At 66.1% G+C, this 22,597-nt stretch overlaps 1 protein-coding gene across 1 annotated transcript in view; it reads left to right on the top strand.

Moving 5' to 3' along the window:
- Positions 1-22,597, top strand: part of LOC140399032 (LIM domain transcription factor LMO4-A-like) — a 122,132-nt gene that overhangs the window by 61,568 nt on the left and 37,967 nt on the right. The window lies entirely within an intron of this gene.

The following is a 22,597-nucleotide window of genomic DNA, read 5'->3' as shown; positions in this document are numbered from 1 at the left end:
ACCGACCCCCCCACACTGACCCCCCCACACTGACCCCCCCACACTGACACCCCCCACACTGAACCCCCCACACTGACCCGCCCCACACTGACCCCCCCACACTGACCGCCCCACACTGACCCCCCACACTGACCCACCCACACTGACCCACCCCACACTGACCCCCACACTGACCCCCCCACACTGACACCCCCCACACTGACCCCCCCACACTGACCCCCCCACACTGACCGCCCCATACTGACCCCTCACACTGACCCCGCCACACTGACCCCCCACGCTGACCCCCCACACTGACCGCTCCACACTGAGCCCCCACACTGACCCCCCTCCACACTGACCCTCCCACAATGACCCCCCACACTGACCCCCCCACACTGACCCCCCCCACAACTGACCCCCACACTGACAACACACACTGACCCCCTACACTGACCCCCCACACTGACCCCCGCACACTGACCCCTGCACACTGACACCCCCACACTGACCCCCCAAACTGACCCCACACACAGACACCCCCACACTGACATCCCCCACACTGACCCACCACACTGACCTCCCCCACACTGACCCATCGCACACTGACCCATCGCACACTGACTCCCCACATTGACCCCCCCACACTAAGCCCCACCCACACTGACCCTATCACACTGTCCCCACACACTGACCACTCCCACACTGACCTCGCACACTGACCCCCCCACAATGACCCCCCACACTGACCCCCCCACACTGACCCCCCCCACACTGACCCCCCACACTGACCCTCCCACACTGACTCCCCCACACTGACCCCACACACTGAACCCACACACTGACCCCCCCACACTGATCCCCCACACTGACCCCACACTGACCCCCCACACTGACCCCCCCACACTGACCCCACACACTGACGCCCACCCACACTGACCCTCACACTGACCCTCCCACACTGACCCCCCACACTGACCCCCCCACACTGAACCCCCCACACTGACCCCCCCACACTGACCCCCCCACACTGACCCCTCCCACACTGACCCCCCCAGACACTGACCCCCCACACTGACCCCCCGCACGTTGACACCTCCCACACTGACCTCCCACACTGACCCCCCACGCTGACCGCCCCACACTGTCCCCTCACACTGACCCCACCACACTGACCCCCCACACTGTCCCCCCAAACTGACCCCCCCACACTGACCCTCTCACACTGACTCCCCCCACACTGACCCCCCCAGACTGATCCCACCACACTGACCCCTCACACTGACCCCCCCACACTGACCCCCCCCACACTGACCCCCCACACTGACCCCCCCACACTGACCCCCCACACTGACCCCCCCACACTGACCACTCCCACACTGACCCCCCTCACTGACCCACACTGACCCCCACACACTGACCCCCAGACTGACCCCCCACACTGACCCCCCACACTGTCCCCTCCACACTGACCCCTAAACTGACCCCCCCCACACTGACGCCCCCACAATGACCCCCCACACCGACTCCTCCCACACTGTCCCCCCACACTGACCCTCCCACACTGACCCTCTCACACTGACTCCCCCCACACTGACCCCCCCACACTGATCCCCCCACACTGACCCCTCACACTGACCCCCAACACTGACCTCCCCACACTGACCCCCCATACTGACTCCCCCCACACTGAACCCCCCACACTGACCCCCCCCACACTGACCCCTCACACTGACCCCACACACTGACCCCACACAGTGACCCCCTACACCGACATCACACACTGATCCCCACACACTGACCCCCCCCACACTGACCCCCCACACTGACCCCTCCCACACTGACCCCCTCACATTGACCCCCTCACATTGACCCCCACACTGACCCCCCACAATGACCCCCCACACTGACCCTCCACTCACTGAACCCCACACTGACCCCTCCCTCACTGACCCCCACACTAACCCCTCCCACACTGACTCCTCTCACACTGAACCCCACACTGACCCCTACACTGACCCCCCACACGGACCCCTCCCACACCGGCCCCTCCCACACTGACCCCCACACACTGACCCCCCAGACTGTCCCCCCACACTGACCCCCCACACTGACCCCTCCCACACTGACCCCCCACACTGACCCCCCCACACTGATCCCCCCACACTGACCCCCACACTGACCCCTACACCGTCCCCCCCACACTGACCCTCCCACACTGACCCCCACACGCTGACCCCCACACTGACCCCCACATGACCCCCCACACTGACCTCCCCCACACTGACCCCCCCACACTGACCCCCCACACTGACCCCCCCCACACTGAACCCCCCACACTGACCCCCCCACACTGACCCCACCACACTGACCGCGCCACACTGACCCCCCACACTGATCCCCCCCACACTGACACCCCCCACACTGACCCCCCCCCACGCTGACCGCCCCACACTGACCCCTCACACTGACCCCGCCACACAGACCCCCCACACTGACCACCCACACTGTCCGCTCCACACTGACCCCCCACACTGACCCCCCCCACACTCACCCTCCCACAATGACCCCCCACACTGACCCCCCCCACACTGACACCCCCACAACTGACCCCCACACTGACAACACACACTGACCCCCTACACTGACCCCACACACTGACACCCCCAGACTGAACACTGACCCCCCCACACTGACCCCCCCACAACTGACCCCCACACTGACAACACACACTGACCCCCCCACACTGACCCCACACACTGACACCCGCACACTGACCCCCTAACACTGACCCCCCCACACTGACCCCCCCACACTGACCCCCCACACTGACCCCCCCACACTGACCCCCCCACACTGACCCCTCCCACACTGCCCCTCCACACTGACCCCCCACACTGACCCCCCCACACTGACCCCCCTCACTGACCCCCCCACACTGACCCCCCACACTGACCCCACCCACACTGACCCCCAATACTGACCCCCCACACTGACCCCTCCCACACTGACCCCCCACACTGACCCCCCCACACTGACCCCCACACTGACCCCCCCACACTGACCCCCCCACACTGAGCCCCACACACTGACCCCTCCCATACTGCCCCCCCACACTGACCCCCCACACTGACCCCCCCCCACACTGACCCCCCCACACTGACCCCCACACTGACCCAACCCACACTGACCCCCCATACTGAACCCCACACTGACCCATCCCACACTGACCCCCACACTGACCCCCCCACACTGACCCCCACACTGACCCCCCCACACTGACCCCCCCACACTGACCCCCACACACTGACCCCTCCCATACTGCCCCCCCACACTGACCCCCCACACTGACCCCCCCCACACTGACCCCCCCACACTGACCCCCCACACTGACCCCTCCCACACTGAGCCCCCCACACTGACCCCTCCCACACTGACCCCCCCACACTGACCCCCCACACTGACCACCCCACACTGACCCCCCCACACTGACCTTCCCACACTGATCCCTCCCACACTGACCTCCCACACTGACCCCTCCCATACTGACCCCCACACACTGATCCCCCACACTGACCCCCCTACACTGACCCCTCCCACACTGACCCCCACACACACTGACACCCCACACTGACCCCCCCACACTGACCCCCCCACGCTGACACCTCCCACACTGACCCCCCACACTGACCCCTCCCACACTGACCCCTCCCACACTGACACCTCCCACACTGACCCCCCACACTGACCCCTCCCACACTGACCCCCCACACTGACCCCCCAACACTGACCCCACACACTGACCCCACCACACTGACACCTCCCAAACTGACCCCCTAAACACTGACCCCCCACACTGACATCTTCCACACTGACCCCCCACACTGACCCCCCCACACTGACACCTCCCACACTGACCCCCCACACACTGACCCCCCACACTGACCCACCCCCCACACTGACCCCTCCCACACTGACCGCCCCCAACCTGACCCCCCCACACTGACCCCACACACTGACCCCACACACTGACCCCCCCACACTGACCCCCCACACTGACACCTCCACACTGACCCCCCACACACTGACCCCCCCACACTGACCCCTCCCACACTGACCCCCCCACACTGACCCCCCACACTGACCCCTCCCACAATGACCCCCACACACTGACCCCCCACACTGACCCCTCACACTGACCCCCCCACACTGACCCCCCTCACTGACCCCCCCCACACTGACCACTCCCACACTGACCCCTCCCACATTGACCCCCCCACACTGACCCCCCCACACAGACCCCCCACACTGACCCCACACACTGATGCCACAAACTGACCCCCCCACATTGACCCCTCCCACACTGTCCCCCCACACTGAGCCCCCCACACTGACCCCCCCACACTGACCACCCCACACTGACCCCTCCCACACTGACCCCCTCACTGACCCACACTGACCCCCAAGCACTGACCCCCCCAGACTGACCCCCACACTGACCCCCCACACTCACCCCCCCCACACAAACCCCTACACTGACCCCCCCCACACTGACCCCCCCACACTGACCCCCCACACTGACCCCCCCACACTAACCCCCCCACATTGACCCCCCACACTGGCCCCACACTGGCCCCCACACTGACCCCCCCACACTGACCCCCCTCACTGACCCCCCCACACTGACCCCCCCACACTGACCCCTCCCACACTGCCCCTCCACACTGACCCCCCACACTGACCCCCCCACACTGACCCCCCTCACTGACCCCCCCACACTGACCCCCCACACTGACCCCACCCACACTGACCCCCAATACTGACCCCCCACACTGACCCCTCCCACACTGACCCCCCACACTGACCCCCCCACACTGACCCCCACACTGACCCCCCCACACTGACCCCCCCACACTGAGCCCCACACACTGACCCCTCCCATACTGCCCCCCCACACTGACCCCCCACACTGACCCCCCCCCACACTGACCCCCCCACACTGACCCCCACACTGACCCAACCCACACTGACCCCCCATACTGAACCCCACACTGACCCATCCCACACTGACCCCCACACTGACCCCCCCACACTGACCCCCACACTGACCCCCCCACACTGACCCCCCCACACTGACCCCCACACACTGACCCCTCCCATACTGCCCCCCCACACTGACCCCCCACACTGACCCCCCCCACACTGACCCCCCCACACTGACCCCCCACACTGACCCCTCCCACACTGAGCCCCCCACACTGACCCCTCCCACACTGACCCCCCCACACTGACCCCCCACACTGACCACCCCACACTGACCCCCCCACACTGACCTTCCCACACTGATCCCTCCCACACTGACCTCCCACACTGACCCCTCCCATACTGACCCCCACACACTGATCCCCCACACTGACCCCCCTACACTGACCCCTCCCACACTGACCCCCCCACACACTGACACCCCACACTGACCCCCCCACACTGACCCCCCCACGCTGACACCTCCCACACTGACCCCCCACACTGACCCCTCCCACACTGACCCCTCCCACACTGACACCTCCCACACTGACCCCCCACACTGACCCCTCCCACACTGACCCCCCACACTGACCCCCCAACACTGACCCCACACACTGACCCCACCACACTGACACCTCCCAAACTGACCCCCCACACACTGACCCCCCACACTGACATCTCCCACACTGACCCCCCACACTGACCCCCCCACACTGACACCTCCCACACTGACCCCCCACACACTGACCCCCCACACTGACCCACCCCCCACACTGACCCCTCCCACACTGACCGCCCCCAACCTGACCCCCCCACACTGACCCCACACACTGACCCCACACACTGACCCCCCCACACTGACCCCCCACACTGACACCTCCACACTGACCCCCCACACACTGACCCCCCCACACTGACCCCTCCCACACTGACCCCCCCACACTGACCCCCCACACTGACCCCTCCCACAATGACCCCCACACACTGACCCCCCACACTGACCCCTCACACTGACCCCCCCACACTGACCCCCCTCACTGACCCCCCCCACACTGACCACTCCCACACTGACCCCTCCCACATTGACCCCCCCACACTGACCCCCCCACACAGACCCCCCCACACTGACCCCACACACTGATGCAACAAACTGACCCCCCCACATTGACCCCTCCCACACTGTCCCCCCACACTGAGCCCCCCACACTGACCCCCCCACACTGACCACCCCACACTGACCCCTCCCACACTGACCCCCTCACTGACCCACACTGACCCCCAAGCACTGACCCCCCCAGACTGACCCCCACACTGACCCCCCACACTCACCCCCCCCACACAAACCCCTACACTGACCCCCCCCACACTGACCCCCCCACACTGACCCCCCACACTGACCCCCCCACACTAACCCCCCCACATTGACCCCCCACACTGGCCCCCACACTGGCCCCCACACTGACCCTCTCACACTGACTCCCCCCACACTGACCCCCCCACACTGATCCCCCCACACTGACCCCTCACACTGACCCCACACTGACCCCCCCACACTGACCCCCCCACACTGACTCCCCCCACACTGACCCCCCCATACTGACTCCCCCCACACTGACCCCTCACACTGACCCCACACACTGACCCCACACACTGACCCCCTACACTGACACCACACACTGACCCCCCCCACACTGACCCCCCCCACACTGACCCCCCCACACTGACCCCGACACTGACCCCCCACACTCTCCCCTCCCACACTGACCCCCCACACTGTCCCCTCCAACACTGACCCCCTCACATTGACCCCCCCACACTGACCCCCACACTGACCCCGCTACACTGACCCCTCCCACACTGACCCCCCACACTGATGCCCCACATTGACTCCTCCCACACTGATCCCACACACACTGACCCCCCCACACTGACCCCTCCCACACTGACCCCCCACACTGACCCCTCCCACACTGACCCCTCACACACTGACCCCCCCACACTGAACCCCACACTGACCCCTACACTGACCCCCCCACACTGACCCACACTGACCCCCACACACTGACCCCCAGACTGACCCCCCACACTGACCCCCCACACTGTCCCCTCCACACTGACCCCTAAACTGACCCCCCCCACACTGACGCCCCCACAATGACCCCCCACACCGACTCCTCCCACACTGTCCCCCCACACTGACCCTCCCACACTGACCCTCTCACACTGACTCCCCCCACACTGACCCCCCCACACTGATCCCCCCACACTGACCCCTCACACTGACCCCCCACACTGACCTCCCCTACACTGACCCCCCCATACTGACTCCCCCCACACTGACCCCCCCACACTGACCCCCCCCACACTGACCCCTCACACTGACCCCACACACTGACCCCACACAGTGACCCCCTACACCGACATCACACACTGATCCCCACACACTGACCCCCCCCACACTGACCCCCCACAATGACCCCCCACACTGACCCTCCACTCACTGAACCCCACACTGACCCCTCCCTCACTGACCCCCACACTAACCCCTCCCACACTGACTCCTCTCACACTGAACCCCACACTGACCCCTACACTGACCCCCCACACGGACCCCTCCCACACCGGCCCCTCCCACACTGACCCCCACACACTGACCCCCCCAGACTGTCCCCCCACACTGACCCCCCACATTGACCCCTCCCACACTGACCCCCCACACTGACCCCCCCACACTGATCCCCCCACACTGACCCCCACACTGACCCCTACACCGTCCCCCCCACACTGACCCTCCCACACTGACCCCCACACGCTGACCCCCACACTGACCCCCACATGACCCCCCACACTGACCTCCCCCACACTGACCCCCCCACACTGACCCCCCACACTGACCCCCCCCACACTGAACCCCCCACACTGACCCCCCCACACTGACCCCACCACACTGACCGCGCCACACTGACCCCCCACACTGACCCCCCCCACACTGACACCCCCCACACTGACCCCCCCCCACGCTGACCGCCCCACACTGACCCCTCACACTGACCCCGCCACACTGACCCCCCACACTGACCACCCACACTGTCCGCTCCACACTGACCCCCCACACTGACCCCCCCCACACTCACCCTCCCACAATGACCCCCCACACTGACCCCCCCCACACTGACACCCCCACAACTGACCCCCACACTGACAACACACACTGACCCCCTACACTAACCCCACACACTGACACCCCCACACTGAACACTGACCCCCCCACACTGACCCCCCCACAACTGACCCCCACACTGACAACACACACTGACCCCCCCACACTGACCCCACACACTGACACCCGCACACTGACCCCCCCACACTGACCCCCCCACACTGACCCCCTCAACACTGACCCCCCACACTGACCCCCCCACACTGACCCCCCCACACTGACCCCTCCCACACTGCCCCTCCACACTGACCCCCCACACTGTCCCCTCACACTGACCCCACACACTGACCCCACACAGTGACCCCCTACACCGACATCACACACTGATCCCCACACACTGACCCCCCCCCACACTGACCCTCCACACTGACCCCTCCCACACTGACCCCCTCACATTGACCCCCTCACATTGACCCCCACACTGACCCCCCCACACTGACCCCCCCCACACTGACCCCCTACACCGACACCACACACTGATCCCCACACACTGACCCCCCCACACTGATCCCCCCACACTGACCCCCACACTCTCCCCTCCACACTGACCCCCCACACTGACCCCTCCCACACTGACCCCCTCACATTGACCCCCTCACATTGACCCACACACAGACCCCCCCACACTGACCCCTCCCACACTGACCCCTCCCACACTGACACCTCCCACACTGACCCCCCAAAATGACCCCCCACACTGACCCTCCACACACTGACCCCACCCACACTGACCCCCCACACTGACCCCTCCCACACCTACCCCTCTCACACTGAACCCCACACTGACCCCGACACTGACCCCCCCACACTGACCCCTCCCACACTGGCCCCTCCCACACTGATGCCCACACACTGACCCCCCAGACTGACCCCCCACACTGTCCCCCCCACACTGACCCCCCACACTGACTCCCACACGCTGACCCCCACACTGACCCCCACATGACCCCCCACACTGACGCTCCCCACACTGACCCACCACACTGACCCTCCCACACTGACCTCCCCCACACTGACCCCCCACACCGACCCCCCCACACTGACCCCCCCACACTGACCCCCCCACACTGACACCCCCCACACTGAACCCCCCACACTGACCTGCCCCACACTGACCCCCCCACACTGACCGCCCCACACTGACCCCCCACACTGACCCACCCACACTGACCCACCCCACACTGACCCCCACACTGACCCCCCCACACTGACACCCCCCACACTGACCCCCCCACACTGACCCCCCCACACTGACCGCCCCATACTGACCCCTCACACTGACCCCGCCACACTGACCCCCCACACTGACCCCCCACACTGACCGCTCCACACTGAGCCCCCACACTGACCCCCCTCCACACTGACCCTCCCACAATGACCCCCCACACTGACCCCCCCCACACTGACCCCCCCCACAACTGACCCCCACACTGACAACACACACTGACCCCCTACACTGACCCCCCAAACTGACCCCCGCACACTGACCCCACACACAGACACCCCCACACTGACATCCCCCACACTGACCCACCACACTGACCTCCCCCACACTGACCCATCGCACACTGACCCATCGCACACTGACTCCCCACATTGACCCCCCCACACTAAGCCCCACCCACACTGACCCTATCACACTGTCCCCACACACTGACCACTCCCACACTGACCTCGCACACTGACCCCCCCACAATGACCCCCCACACTGACCCCCCCACACTGACCCCCCCCACACTGACCCCCCACACTGACCCTCCCACACTGACGCCCCCACACTGACCCCACACACTGAACCCACACACTGACCCCCCCACACTGATCCCCCACACTGACCCCACACTGACCCCCCACACTGACCCCCCCACACTGACCCCACACACTGACGCCCACCCACACTGACCCTCACACTGACCCTCCCACACTGATCCCCCACACTGACCCCCCCACACTGAACCCCCCACACTGACCCCCCCACACTGACCCCCCCACACTGACCCCTCCCACACTGACCCCCCCAGACACTGACCCCCCACACTGACCCCCCGCACGTTGACACCTCCCACACTGACCTCCCACACTGACCCCCCACGCTGACCGCCCCACACTGTCCCCTCACACTGACCCCACCACACTGACCCCCCACACTGTCCCCCCAAACTGACCCCCCCACACTGACCCTCTCACACTGACTCCCCCCACACTGACCCCCCCAGACTGATCCCACCACACTGACCCCTCACACTGCCCCCCCCACACTGACCCCCCCACACTGACCCCCCACACTGACCCCCCCACACTGACCCCCCACACTGACCCCCCCACACTGACCACTCCCACACTGACCCCCCTCACTGACCCACACTGACCCCCACGCACTGACCCCCAGACTGACCCCCCACACTGACCCCCCACACTGTCCCCTCCACACTGACCCCTAAACTGACCCCCCCCACACTGACGCCCCCACAATGACCCCCCACACCGACTCCTCCCACACTGTCCCCCCACACTGACCCTACCACACTGACCCTCTCACACTGACTCCCCCCACACTGACCCCCCCACACTGATCCCCCCACACTGACCCCTCACACTGACCCCCTACACTGACCTCCCCACACTGACCCCCCATACTGACTCCCCCCACACTGAACCCCTCACACTGACCCCACACACTGACCCCACACAGTGACCCCCTACACCAACATCACACACTGATCCCCACACACTGACCCCCCCCCACACTGACCCTCCACACTGACCCCTCCCACACTGACCCCCTCACATTGACCCCCTCACATTGACCCCCACACTGACCCCCCCACACTGACCCCCCCCACACTGACCCCCTACACCGACACCACACACTGATCCCCACACACTGACCCCCCCACACTGATCCCCCCACACTGACCCCCACACTGACCCCCCACACTCTCCCCTCCACACTGACCCCCCACACTGACCCCTCCCACACTGACCCCCTCACATTGACCCCCTCACATTGACCCACACACAGACCCCCCCACACTGACCCCTCCCACACTGACCCCTCCCACACTGACCCCTCCCACACTGACCCCCCACAATGACCCCCCACACTGACCCTCCACACACTGACCCCACCCACACTGACCCCCCACACTGACCCCTCCCACACCTACCCCTCTCACACTGAACCCCACACTGACCCCGACACTGACCCCCCCACACTGACCCCTCCCACACTGGCCCCTCCCACACTGATGCCCACACACTGACCCCCCCAGACTGACCCCCCACACTGTCCCCCCCACACTGACCCCCCACACTGACTCCCACACGCTGACCCCCACACTGACCCCCACATGACCCCCCACACTGACGCTCCCCACACTGACCCACCACACTGACCCTCCCACACTGACCTCCCCCACACTGACCCCCCACACCGACCCCCCCACACTGACCCCCCCACACTGACCCCCCCACACTGACACCCCCCACACTGAACCCCCCACACTGACCTGCCCCACACTGACCCCCCCACACTGACCGCCCCACACTGACCCCCCACACTGACCCACCCACACTGACCCACCCCACACTGACCCCCACACTGACCCCCCCACACTGACACCCCCCTCACTGACCCCCCCACACTGACCCCCCCACACTGACCGCCCCATACTGACCCCTCACACTGACCCCGCCACACTGACCCCCCACACTGACCCCCCACACTGACCGCTCCACACTGAGCCCCCACACTGACAACACACACTGACCCCCTACACTGACCCCCCACACTGACCCCCGCACACTGACCCCACACACAGACACCCCCACACTGACATCCCCCACACTGACCCACCACACTGACCTCCCCCACACTGACCCATCGCACACTGACCCATCGCACACTGACTCCCCACATTGACCCCCCCACACTAAGCCCCACCCACACTGACCCTATCACACTGTCCCCACACACTGACCACTCCCACACTGACCTCGCACACTGACCCCCCCACAATGACCCCCCACACTGACCCCCCCACACTGACCCCCCCCACACTGACCCCCCACACTGACCCTCCCACACTGACGCCCCCACACTGACCCCACACACTGAACCCACACACTGACCCCCCCACACTGATCCCCCACACTGACCCCACACTGACCCCCCACACTGACCCCCCCACACTGACCCCACACACTGACGCCCACCCACACTGACCCTCACACTGACCCTCCCACACTGACCCCCCACACTGACCCCCCCACACTGAACCCCCCACACTGACCCCCCCACACTGACCCCCCCACACTGACCCCTCCCACACTGACCCCCCCAGACACTGACCCCCCACACTGACCCCCCGCACGTTGACACCTCCCACACTGACCTCCCACACTGACCCCCCACGCTGACCGCCCCACACTGTCCCCTCACACTGACCCCACCACACTGACCCCCCACACTGTCCCCCCAAACTGACCCCCCCACACTGACCCTCTCACACTGACTCCCCCCACACTGACCCCCCCAGACTGATCCCACCACACTGACCCCTCACACTGACCCCCCCACACTGACCCCCCCACACTGACCCCCCACACTGACCCCCCCACACTGACCCCCCACACTGACCCCCCCACACTGACCACTCCCACACTGACCCCCCTCACTGACCCACACTGACCCCCACGCACTGACCCCCAGACTGACCCCCCACACTGACCCCCCACACTGTCCCCTCCACACTGACCCCTAAACTGACCCCCCCCACACTGACGCCCCCACAATGACCCCCCACACCGACTCCTCCCACACTGTCCCCCCACACTGACCCTCCCACACTGACCCTCTCACACTGACTCCCCCCACACTGACCCCCCCACACTGATCCCCCCACACTGACCCCTCACACTGACCCCCTACACTGACCTCCCCACACTGACCCCCCATACTGACTCCCCCCACACTGAACCCCCCACACTGACCCCCCCCACACTGACCCCTCACACTGACCCCACACACTGACCCCACACAGTGACCCCCTACACCGACATCACACACTGATCCCCACACACTGACCCCCCCCACACTGACCCCCCACACTGACCCCTCCCACACTGACCCCCTCACATTGACCCCCTCACATTGACCCCCACACTGACCCCCCACAATGACCCCCCACACTGACCCTCCACTCACTGAACCCCACACTGACCCCTCCCTCACTGACCCCCACACTAACCCCTCCCACACTGACTCCTCTCACACTGAACCCCACACTGACCCCTACACTGACCCCCCACACGGACCCCTCCCACACCGGCCCCTCCCACACTGACCCCCACACACTGACCCCCCCAGACTGTCCCCCCACACTGACCCCCCACACTGACCCCTCCCACACTGACCCCCCACACTGACCCCCCCACACTGATCCCCCCACACTGACCCCCACACTGACCCCTACACCGTCCCCCCCACACTGACCCTCCCACACTGACCCCCACACGCTGACCCCCACACTGACCCCCACATGACCCCCCACACTGACCTCCCCCACACTGACCCCCCCACACTGACCCCCCACACTGACCCCCCCCACACTGAACCCCCCACACTGACCCCCCCACACTGACCCCACCACACTGACCGCGCCACACTGACCCCCCACACTGACCCCCCCCACACTGACACCCCCCACACTGACCCCCCCCCACGCTGACCGCCCCACACTGACCCCTCACACTGACCCCGCCACACTGACCCCCCACACTGACCACCCACACTGTCCGCTCCACACTGACCCCCCACACTGACCCCCCCCACACTCACCCTCCCACAATGACCCCCCACACTGACCCCCCCCACACTGACACCCCCACAACTGACCCCCACACTGACAACACACACTGACCCCCTACACTGACCCCACACACTGACACCCCCAGACTGAACACTGACCCCCCCACACTGACCCCCCCACAACTGACCCCCACACTGACAACACACACTGACCCCCCCACACTGACCCCACACACTGACACCCGCACACTGACCCCCTAACACTGACCCCCCACACTGACCCCCCCCACACTGACCCCCCACACTGACCCCCCCACACTGACCCCCCCACACTGACCCCTCCCACACTGCCCCTCCACACTGACCCCCCACACTGACACCCCCACACTGACCCCCCTCACTGACCCCCCCACACTGACCCCCCACACTGACCCCACCCACACTGACCCCCAATACTGACCCCCCACACTGACCCCTCCCACACTGACCCCCCACACTGACCCCCCCACACTGACCCCCACACTGACCCCACCACACTGACCCCCCCACACTGAGCCCCACACACTGACCCCTCCCATACTGCCCCCCCACACTGACCCCCCACACTGACCCCCCCCCACACTGACCCCCCCACACTGACCCCCACACTGACCCCACCCACACTGACCCCCCATACTGAACCCCACACTGACCCATCCCACACTGACCCCCACACTGACCCCCCCACACTGACCCCCACACTGACCCCCCCACACTGACCCCCCCACACTGACCCCCACACACTGACCCCTCCCATACTGCCCCCCCACACTGACCCCACACACTGACCCCCCCCACACTGACCCCCCCACACTGACCCCCCACACTGACCCCTCCCACACTGAGCCCCCCACACTGACCCCTCCCACACTGACCCCCCCACACTGACCCCCCACACTGACCACCCCACACTGACCCCCCCACACTGACCTTCCCACACTGATCCCTCCCACACTGACCTCCCACACTGACCCCTCCCATACTGACCCCCACACACTGATCCCCCACACTGACCCCCACACACTGACCCCTCCCACACTGACCCCCCCACACACAGACACCCCACACTGACCCCCCCCACACTGACCCCCCCACGCTGACACCTCCCACACTGACCCCCCACACTGACCCCTCCCACACTGACCCCTCCCACACTGACACCTCCCACACTGACCCCCCACACTGACCCCTGCCACACTGACCCCCCACACTGACCCCCCAACACTGACCCCACACACTGACCCCACCACACTGACACCTCCCAAACTGACCCCCCACACACTGACCCCCCACACTGACATCTCCCACACTGACCCCCCACACTGACCCCCCCACACTGACACCTCCCACACTGACCCCCCACACACTGACCCCCCACACTGACCCACCCCCCACACTGACCCCTCCCACACTGACCGCCCCCAACCTGACCCCCCCACACTGACCCCACACACTGACCCCACACACTGACCCCCCCACACTGACCCCCCACACTGACACCTCCACACTGACCCCCCACACACTGACCCCCCCACACTGACCCCTCCCACACTGACCCCCCCACACTGACCCCCCACACTGACCCCTCCCACAATGACCCCCACACACTGACCCCCCACACTGACCCCTCACACTGACCCCCCCACACTGACCCCCCTCACTGACCCCCCCCACACTGACCACTCCCACACTGACCCCTCCCACATTGACCCCCCCACACTGACCCCCCCATACTGACCCCCCCACACTGACCCCACACACTGATGCCACAAACTGACCCCCCCACATTGACCCCTCCCACACTGTCCCCCCACACTGAGTCCCCCACACTGACCCCCCCCCCACACTGACCACCCCACACTGACCCCTCCCACACTGACCCCCTCACTGACCCACACTGACCCCCAAGCACTGACCCCCCCAGACTGACCCCCACACTGACCCCCCCACACTCACCCCCCCACACTGACCCCTACACTGACCCCCCCCACACTGACCCCCCCACACTGACCCCCCACACTGACCCCCCCACACTAACCCCCCCACATTGACCCCCCACACTGGCCCCCACACTGACCCTCTCACACTGACTCCCCCCACACTGACCCCCCCCACACTGATCCCCCCACACTGACCCCTCACACTGACCCCACACTGACCCCCCCACACTGACCCCCCCACACTGACTCCCCCCACACTGACCCCCCCATACTGACTCCCCCCACACTGACCCCTCACACTGACCCCACACACTGACCCCACACACTGACCCCCTACACTGACACCACACACTGACCCCCCCCACACTGACCCCCCCCACACTGACCCCCCCACACTGACCCCGACACTGACCCCCCACACTCTCCCCTCCCACACTGACCCCCCACACTGTCCCCTCCAACACTGACCCCCTCACATTGACCCCCCCACACTGACCCCCACACTGACCCCGCTACACTGACCCCTCCCACACTGACCCCCCACACTGATGCCCCACATTGACTCCTCCCACACTGATCCCACACACACTGACCCCCCCACACTGACCCCTCCCACACTGACCCCCCACACTGACCCCTCCCACACTGACCCCTCACACACTGACCCCCCCACACTGAACCCCACACTGACCCCTACACTGACCCCCCCACACTGACCCACACTGACCCCCACACACTGACCCCCAGACTGACCCCCCACACTGACCCCCCACACTGTCCCCTCCACACTGACCCCTAAACTGACCCACCCCACACTGACGCCCCCACAATGACCCCCCACACCGACTCCTCCCACACTGTCCCCCCACACTGACCCTCCCACACTGACCCTCTCACACTGACTCCCCCCACACTGACCCCCCCACACTGATCCCCCCACACTGACCCCTCACACTGACCCCCCACACTGACCTCCCCACACTGACCCCCCCATACTGACTCCCCCCACACTGACCCCCCCCACACTGACCCCCCCCACACTGACCCCTCACACTGACCCCACACACTGACCCCACACAGTGACCCCCTACACCGACATCACACACTGATCCCCACACACTGACCCCCCCCACACTGACACCCCACACTGACCCCTCCCACACTGACCCCCTCACATTGACCCCCTCACATTGACCCCCACACTGACCCCCCACAATGACCCCCCACACTGACCCTCCACTCACTGAACCCCACACTGACCCCTCCCTCACTGACCCCCACACTAACCCCTCCCACTCTGACTCCTCTCACACTGAACCCCACACTGACCCCTACACTGACCCCCCACACGGACCCCTCCCACACCGGCCCCTCCCACACTGACCCCCACACACTGACCCCCCCAGACTGTCCCCCCACACTGACCCCCCACACTGACCCCTCCCACACTGACCCCCCACACTGACCCCCCCACACTGATCCCCCCACGCTGACCCCCACACTGACCCCCACATGACGCCCCACACTGACCTCCCCCACACTGACCCCCCCACACTGACCCCCCACACTGACCCCCCCCACACTGAACCCCCCACACTGACCCCCCCACACTGACCCCACCACACTGACCGCGCCACACTGACCCCCCACACTGACCCCACCCACACTGACACCCCCCACACTGACCCCCCCCCACGCTGACCGCCCCACACTGACCCCTCACACTGACCCCGCCACACTGACCCCCCACACTGACCACCCACACTGTCCGCTCCACACTGACCCCCCACACTGACCCCCCCCACACTCACCCTCCCACAATGACCCCCCACACTGACCCCCCCCACACTGACACCCCCACAACTGACCCCCACACTGACAACACACACTGACCCCCTACACTGACCCCACACACTGACACCCCCACACTGAACACTGACCCCCCCACACTGACCCCCCCACAACTGATCCCCACACTGACAACACACACTGACCCCCCCACACTGACCCCACACACTGACACCCGCACACTGACCCCCCCACACTGACCCCCCCACACTGACCCCCCCCACACTGACCCCCCACACTGACCCCCCCACACTGACCCCCCCACACTGACCCCTCCCACACTGCCCCTCCACACTGACCCCCCACACTGACCCCCCCACACTGACCCCCTCACTGACCCCCCCACACTGATCCCCCACACTGACCCCACCCACACTGACCCCCAATACTGACCCCCCACACTGACGCCTCCCACACTGACCCCCCACACTGACCCCCCCACACTGACCCCCACACTGACCCCCCACACTGACCCCCCCACACTGAGCCCCACACACTGACCCCTCCCATACTGCCCCCCCACACTGACCCCCCACACTGACCCCCCCCACACTGACCCCCCCACACTGACCCCCACACTGACCCCACCCACACTGACCCCCCATACTGAACCCCACACTGACCCATCCCACACTGACCCCCACACTGACCCCCCCACACTGACCCCCACACTGACCCCCCCACACTGACCCCCCCACACTGACCCCCACACACTGACCCCTCCCATACTGCCCCCCCACACTGACCCCCCACACTGACCCCCCCCACACTGACCCCCCCACACTGACCCCCCACACTGACCCCTCCCACACTGAGCCCCCCACACTGACCCCTCCCACACTGACCCCCCCACACTGACCCCCCACACTGACCACCCCACACTGACCCCCCCACACTGACCTTCCCACACTGATCCCTCCCACACTGACCTCCCACACTGACCCCTCCCATACTGACCCCCACACACTGATCCCCCACACTGACCCCCCCACACTGACCCCTCCCACACTGACCCCCCCACACACAGACACCCCACACTGACCCCCCCACACTGACCCCCCCCACGCTGACACCTCCCACACTGACCCCCCACACTGACCCCTCCCACACTGACCCCTCCCACACTGACACCTCCCACACTGACCCCCCACACTGACCCCTCCCACACTGACCCCCCACACTGACCCCCCAACACTGACCCCACACACTGACCCCACCACACTGACACCTCCCAAACTGACCCCCCACACACTGACCCCCCACACTGACATCTCCCACACTGACCCCCCACACTGACCCCCCCACACTGACACCTCCCACACTGACCCCCCACACACTGACCCCCCACACTGACCCACCCCCCACACTGACCCCTCCCACACTGACCGCCCCCAACCTGACCCCCCCACACTGACCCCACACACTGACCCCACACACTGACCCCCCCACACTGACCCCCCACACTGACACCTCCACACTGACCCCCCACACACTGACCCCCCCACACTGACCCCTCCCACACTGACCCCCCCACACTGACCCCCCACACTGACCCCTCCCACAATGACCCCCACACACTGACCCCCCACACTGACCCCTCACACTGACCCCCCCACACTGACCCCCCTCACTGACCCCCCCCCACACTGACCACTCCCACACTGACCCCTCCCACATTGACCCCCCCACACTGACCCCCCCACACTGACCCCCCCACACTGACCCCACACACTGATGCCACAAACTGACCCCCCCACATTGACCCCTCCCACACTGTCCCCCCACACTGAGCCCCCCACACTGACCCCCCCCACACTGACCACCCCACACTGACCCCTCCCACACTGACCCCCTCACTGACCCACACTGACCCCCAAGCACTGACCCCCCCAGACTGACCCCCACACTGACCCCCCCACACTCACCCCCCCCACACTGACCCCTACACTGACCCCCCCCACACTGACCCCCACACTGACCCCCCCACACTGACCCCCCACACTGACCCCCCCACACTAACCCCCCCACATTGACCCCCCACACTGGCCCCCACACTGGCCCCCACACTGACCCTCTCACACTGACTCCCCCCACACTGACCCCCCCACACTGATCCCCCCACACTGACCCCTCACACTGACCCCACACTGACCCCCCCACACTGACCCCCCCACACTGACTCCCCCCACACTGACCCCCCCATACTGACTCCCCCCACACTGACCCCTCACACTGACCCCACACACTGACCCCACACACTGACCCCCTACACTGACACCACACACTGACCCCCCCCACACTGACCCACCCCACACTGACCCCCCCACACTGACCCCGACACTGACCCCCCACACTCTCCCCTCCCACACTGACCCCCCACACTGTCCCCTCCAACACTGACCCCCTCACATTGACCCCCCCACACTGACCCCCACACTGACCCCGCTACACTGACCCCTCCCACACTGACCCCCCACACTGACCCCTCCCACACTGATCCCACACACACTGACCCCCCCACACTGACCCCTCCCACACTGACCCCCCACACTGACCCCTCCCACACTGACCCCTCACACATTGACCCCCCCACACTGAACCCCGCACTGACCCCTACACTGACCCCCCCACACTGACCCCTCCCTCACTGGCCCCTCCCACACTGACCCCCACACACTGACCCCCCAGACTGACCCCCCCACGCTAACCCCACCCACACTAACCCCCCACACTAACCCCTCCCACACTGACCCTACCCACACTGACACCTCCCACACTGACCCCCCACACTGACCCCTCCCACACTGACAACCCCACACTGACCCCCAACACTGACCCCTCACACTGACCCCCCTCACTGACCCACCCACACTGACCACTCCCACACTGACCCCTCCCACACTTATCCCCCCACACTAACCCCCACACACTGACCCCACACACTGACCCCCCCACACTGACCCCCCACACTGACACCCCACATACTGACCCCCCCACACTGACACCTCCCACACTGAACCCCCCACACTGAGCCCCCCACACTGACCCCCCCACACTGACCCCCCCACACTGACCCCCCAGACTGATACCCCACACTGACCCCCCACACTGAACCCTAAACTGACCCCCCCACACTGACCCCCCCCCACACTGACCCCTCCCACACTGACCTCCCTCACTGACCCACACTGACCCCCACAAACTGACCCTCCCAGACTGACCCCCCACACTGACCCCCCACACTGACCCCCCCACACTGACCCCTAAACTGACCCCCCCCACACTGACGCCCCCACACTGACCCCCCACACTGACCCCTCCCACACTGTCCCCCCAAACTGACCCCCCCACACTGACCCTCTCACACTGACTCCCCCCACACTGACCCCCCACACTGACCCTCCCACACTGACCCCCCACACTGACCCCACACACTGACACCCCACACTGACCCCCCCACACTGACCCCCCCACACAGACTCCCCACACTGACCCCACACACTGACCCCCCCTCACTGACCCCCCCACACTGACCCCCCCACACTGACCCCCCACACTGACCCCACACACTGACCCCCCTCACTGACCTCCCCCACACTGACCCCCCACACTGCCCCACTCACACTGACCCCTACACTGACCCCCCCACACTGACCCCCCACACTGACCCCCCACACTGACCCCCCCACACTGACCCCCCCACACTGACCCCCCACACTGTCCCCACACACTGACCACTCCCACTCTGACCCCCCACACTGACCCTCCCACACTGACCCCCCCACACTGACCCCCCACACTGCCCCCCCCACATTGACCCCTACACTGACCCCCCCCACACTGACCCCCCACACTGACCCCCCCACACTGACCCCCCACACTGACCCCCCACACTGACCCTCCCACACTGACCTACACACTGAACCCACACACTGACCACTCCCACACTGACCCCCCACACTGACCCCCCACACTGACCCTCCCACACTGACCCCCCCACACTGACCCCCCCCCACACTGATCCCCCCACACTGACCCCTACACTGACCCCCCCCACACTGACCCCCCACACTGACCCCCCACACTGACCCCCCACCCTGACCCCACACACTGACCCCCCACACTGAACCCCCCCACACTGACCCCCCATACTGACCCCCCACACTGACCCCCACACTGACCCCCCACACTGACCCCCCCACACTGACCACCCTCACACTGACCCCCCACACTGACCCCCCCACACTGACCCCCCCACACGGACCCCCGCACACTGACCCCCCCACACTGACCCCCCAAACTGACCCTCCCACACCGGCCACCACCCACTGACCCCCACACTGACCCCACACTGACCCCCCCAGACTGACCCCCCCACACTGTCCCCCACACTGACCCCCCACACTGACCCCCCACACTGATCCCCCCACGCTGACCCCCCACAGTGACCACCCACACCGACCCCCTCATTTACCCCACCACACTGACCCCCACACACTGATCACCCACTAACCCCCCCATACTGACCCCCCCACACTGACCCCCACACTGACCCCCCACACTGACCCCCCACACTGACCCCCCACACTGACCCTCCCACACTGACCCCCTCACACTTTCCTCCCACACTGACCCCCACACCCACACTGACCCCCCACACTGACCCCCACACACTGACCCTCCCACACTGACCCCCCCACACTGACCCCCCCCCACACTGAACCCCACACCCACACT

This window comes from Scyliorhinus torazame, chromosome 22 (assembly GCF_047496885.1).
Source record: "Scyliorhinus torazame isolate Kashiwa2021f chromosome 22, sScyTor2.1, whole genome shotgun sequence".
Lineage (NCBI taxonomy): Eukaryota > Metazoa > Chordata > Chondrichthyes > Carcharhiniformes > Scyliorhinidae > Scyliorhinus > Scyliorhinus torazame.
This window is presented reverse-complemented; position numbering and strand designations above follow the sequence as displayed.